General features: G+C 56.8%; 1 pseudogene; it reads right to left on the bottom strand.

Moving 5' to 3' along the window:
- Positions 1–2,463: 2,463 nt before the first annotated feature.
- On the bottom strand, positions 2,464–2,667 carry LOC115832725 (annotated as a pseudogene).
- Between the last annotated feature and the right edge of the window lie 2,143 nt (positions 2,668–4,810).

Here is a 4,810-nt window from a genome sequence, read left to right as displayed (position 1 = left end):
TGCTGGCTTTTCAAGGTAATAATGTGTTTTAGAGATGTGTGTCAGAATAGAAGGAACTCATTCATTTCAGCCCCCACATGCGGATCGTGATGTATTTCCCTACGTGCATGCAGATCAGTAGTGCTGCACTATTGACAAGGATTGAGTTTTGTTGCCTCCCGTGCACCGTTTGATGTAAGCTTTGTCCATGGTCAGCCCCATGAGGTTGAGGATTTTGTCTGTTTTGCTCACAGCTGTGTCCCCAAGGTAATGCCCGACTGCTCACAGCCACAGCAAACTGTGGAACGTGTGTGTCCACAAATATTCCTTAAACGGAATGTCTGGGTCCATAGCCGTGTCAATAGAACGTGGATCATTTGGACAGAAATTGTGCCGTTGCCTCTCCAGGCTGTGCACCCTCATGCTTCTGACAGGACCAGGCATCCCACCCCAACACCCTCAGCCTCTATACTTCTGCCCCTGCCACCCACTGTCACCTCACCTGCGTCCCCTGCTCCCCAGCCAGCCCAGCATCTCTAGATTATCTCGGCCTCCATACTCCTGCCCCTGCTGCCCACTGTCGCCTCCCCTGCGTCCCCTGCTCCCCGGCCAGCCCAGCATCTCTGGATGATCGCTGGACACTGGATGCCTGCCTCATTTTCCTTTGAGCCATTGGTCTTTGCTTAGAGACATGAAGGGCTTATGCATTCCAGATACAAATCTTTTGTGTTTAATGTCACAAATATTTCCTTGCCCGCTGCCTCGCTTGTCTTTTCACCTGAAATATTCACTTTGAAGAGATCTTTCAGCTTCTGAAAGTTGTTAAGATTCAAGAGGTGTAGAGATCTGTCAATATTTCCCTCAGCATGTCTGGGTTCAGAACTGGTGGCAGTGGACGTCTCCTCCCATGGACACGGGGCATTTTCTGGGCAGACGTGGCTTGTGTTCCCTGGGCTTTGTGCCTGTGGAAGGTTCCGGGCTTGGCAGCAGCTTGGCGACCCCCTGAAGCTCACTTCATTCATTCCCTCCTTCTGCCTTCACTCACAGAGTCACCATAGAGGTCCATGTTCCACCGTGTGGCCGCGCTGTGTTCCCTGCCAAATCCTCACCGTGGTCTTCATGTCGCGAAACAAGCTCGTCTCTCGGTCTCTCACACTGTTGTTGTGGGGAGTTCCAAGCTCCACACCCAGGGCCAGGCTCTGAGCCGCTGACCATGGGAAGCCCAGTGAGGAGCTACAGTGAAGCCCTCCCGTCTGTGGGGAAAGGCCCGAGTCTGACCTTGGAGGGGCCAGTGATGGACCCTCGATGCCTCCGGGTGTGGTGGCCGAGAGGGACTCGTCCCCAAGCTCAGTTCCTACTGGAAGCAAAGGCTTAGCTGGAGGGCACGGGGCCTGGGAGAGCAGGGGGCTTTTGCTCACATGCCCCAGGGGGAACTGGGAGCCCTTCTTTCCCCTGCCTGTGCTCGTGGTGGGGAGGCGGGCAGGCCACTGGCCCTCGGCCTGGCTCACGCAGGCTGCAGGCGGTTCTAGCCGGAGGGGCGACGTGACTGAGGCCTGTGGGAGCCACTCCATGGGGCTTGCTGGACTTGGGACTCGGGGCTCGAGAAGAGGAATTGGGTCACCCTGAGACATCAGCCTGGGCTGGGGGAGCCCCAGAGGCAGGACCTGGCCAGGCCTTCCACCCGTGGGCTCCAGCTGGCCAGAGCCAGGCCGGGTGTGTGAGGCCCGTGGAGAGCAGGGAGCCGTCTCACCAGGCCCTCCGTTCCCCAGCGTGGGACACAGCTGTTCCAGCTATTCCACACTGTCCAGCATCCGAGGGCCTGTAGATGCTGCCGACCCAGTCCAAATGCCAGAGCCGTGGCAGCGGAGATTCCGGCAGTGACGGATGACAGGGGGCCGAAGGGGGCTGGGGCAGGCTGTGACCGTTCCCTGGGCACTGTGCAGCAGCCCCTCCTCACATGGCCCGCCAGGAACCCCTCCACCCGCCCGTCAGTTCAGAGAGGACAACGGCCCCCATCCCTTCAGAGCCTGAGTTCCCGGGGCCCCTCCTGACCCCCGACACCCGACTGCAGCACCTTAGTAAAGGCCCTGCTCCCATCACTCTAGGCAGGGCTACGTGTTTCCTGCTGGAACCCCAGGAGGGAAGGACCTCAGCTCACCGCCCCCATCAGCCCGCCTGCGCCGTGGCTCTGCCTGGGTGGAGATTGGACCTCTGGCCTCCTGTCTCCAAGGCACTTGCCACCCAAGCACTCGGTGATGAACTTGGATGAAAAGTAAAAACCTTGGCAGCCAAGCCTAGGGGGTTCATCTCTTAATTAAGAAAGTGCTATTCTCTGGCAAAAAGCAAGTGAGCGAAATGACTCAAGTTTAACCCCAGCAAACCATAGTCCTGTGCGTCCACAGAAGCAAGGCTGAAGAGGCCGTCAGGGTGATGATATTTTCCGTTTCTGGTCTTTTTTTTTTTTTTTTTTAACAAGTAAGATAAACCTCTCAGACTGCGTCCTCTCCCTCTTCCTCTCCCAGAGGAACAGAAGAATGGTCATCAGTGGAGAATGGCACTTGCAGGGAAGCAACACAGACGCCGGCTCCTGCTGGGAGGGAACGCTGGGCCTCCTCCTTGCGGCTTCCGGTGCTCAGAGAAACTTCTCTAGGAACGAGCTATCGAAAGGATCCCAGAATGCACAGTCTTTCCGTTTCTAGTCTTTTTTGTTTGTTTGTTTGTTTTCGAGACAGACTCTTGCTCTGTCTCCCAGGATGGAGTGCAATGGTGTAATCTCGGCTCACTGCGACCTCTGCCTCCCGGGTTCAAGTGATTCTCCTGCCTCAGCATCCCAAGTAGCAGGGATCACAGGTGCACGCCACCACATCTGGCTAATTTTCTGTTTTTAGTAGAGATGGAGTTTCACCATGTTGTCCAGGCTGGTCATGAACTCCTGACCTCAGGTGATCTGCCCACCTCAGCCTCCCAAAGTGCTGGGATTACAGGTGTGAGCCATGGCACCCGGCCAGTTTCTAGTCTTTTAAAGTAACTGCTGACCTTTTTTGGTTGTCTTGAAATAAAAATCAACTATACTTTAATGAAAACATTTGGTCAACTAGAAAAAGATCCATTGGATTCTTGGATTCAGTCGCTCATTGGTCCTTAAAACCAAGAAGCCCTGCCTGGGTGGGCCAACGGAGCTGCAGGTTGTACTGGGTGGCCCCTTGCCCATGGCTGCACATGGGCCTGAAGGGGACTTTGCTGTCCCTGCCGAGAACACATTTAAAAACCTTCCTTACTGTGCCAGGGTTCCCATCTGTCCATGCCTTTCAGTTTCATGTCAGGGTGGCCATCCCAGTGGCTCACCTGCCCCTCTGGACACCAGCCGGCCTCCCAGTGGCCTCTCCGTGGCTCGCCTGCCTCTCTGGACACCAGCCGGCCTCCCAGTGGCCTCTCTGTTGCTCAGGCTCATCCCAGACCTCAGAACACATGAGGCTGGAAAAGCATTTCCCCCCGGCCCACTCCCCTGCTCAGGTGGCTTTTGCAGCCCTCGTCACCTTGGCCTGTCGGGGGCAGCAGGGCAGGCTCTGGATGTAGGTCATGCTGTTGGCATGGGGAGGACTAAGCCCCACCCCCAGGGCCAGGCTCTGGGTGGCTGACCATGGGGAGCCTGTGGAGGAGCGAATCTGAAGTGTTCACTGGGAGGCCACACAGGCTGGGTGGGGGCTGAGGGAGGTGCTGGACCAGGCCTGGGGCTGGAGTTGGAGGTGGTGGGTCAGGTGCCACATTGTTCAAATGGATGTCGGGCAGTGGCTGATGCAGCCTCAGGGCATGTTTTCCTCCAAGTTGGCAGCCTCTGGGTCCCTCAGACATCGACACTGTGCTGTTCCAAGTGCAGATTCCTCCCATGCAGTGGCTGTGGCCTGCGCTGGGTGTGCAGTCTGCCTGCGAGCGCTTGAAACCTGGACGGGCTGAGCCAGGCCTGCTGGGGCTGGGGCTCAGGGGTCAGCAGATTGTTCTAAGCTTCCCAGACGACCCCAGTGTGCAGCCAGGGCTCAGCATCCCTGTCCTGAGGCTGCTGAGCAGGCGGTGGTGCTGGGTGCCCCTTGGTGGCAGACCAGGCTGGCTGCAGTGGGGATGCCCACTGACCGCCTCTGATGGAAAGTAGAGGTACTCCCATGTGTCACCCCTTCCACGGGCTCCCCAACTCTCACACTTTCACACTTCCCTACACCCCACATCCATCTTTCAAGGCTTTGGTCAGTGCCAGGAAGACTTGCTTGTCTGACCACGTGCAGCGCTTCACGATTCTCCTCTGCATTCATCCCTCCCGGGTGCCGGCGTGTTCTGCTGTGGGCAGCTGCCTGTGTGCGGGATGGGGCTGCTCAGGGAATGGCTGCTCACACCAGCCCCGAGAAGGAGGGAATGCAATAGATGCTGCTGACCGTCCTCAGTGCAAACGGTCACCACTGACCGTCCCTGGCACACACGGTCACCGCTGTGTTGTATGTCCCTGTCAACACCTGGGGTTCTTGGCTCTCACGCGGCCTCTGTCATGGGACCCCATGTGGCCTCTCTGTTTGTTGCATTGCTCTGACAGGTGGGGCATCTCCCAGAGCTGGAGGGGCAGGAACCCACTGGGCTGCCCAGAAAATTCCCCATTTCCAATCTGAAGTCTATTTGCTCAGATTAGATTCTTTACTTCTAATCAATAGAAACAATAAAAAATAATAAAGAATAGAAACAGGGCTTTCAAACATCATGCTGCAGCCAAAATCCCCTCCTGTTTCACTGAGGTTCTCAGCAGTGACACTGCCAGCCTGCCTGTCCTCTCTCATCAATAGGCCAGCAG

Source organism: Nomascus leucogenys, chromosome 22a, assembly GCF_006542625.1.
Source record: "Nomascus leucogenys isolate Asia chromosome 22a, Asia_NLE_v1, whole genome shotgun sequence".
In the NCBI taxonomy this organism is placed as follows: Eukaryota; Metazoa; Chordata; class Mammalia; order Primates; family Hylobatidae; genus Nomascus; species Nomascus leucogenys.
The sequence above is the reverse complement of the archived record's forward strand: the minus strand, read 5'-3'. Positions and strand labels throughout refer to the sequence as shown.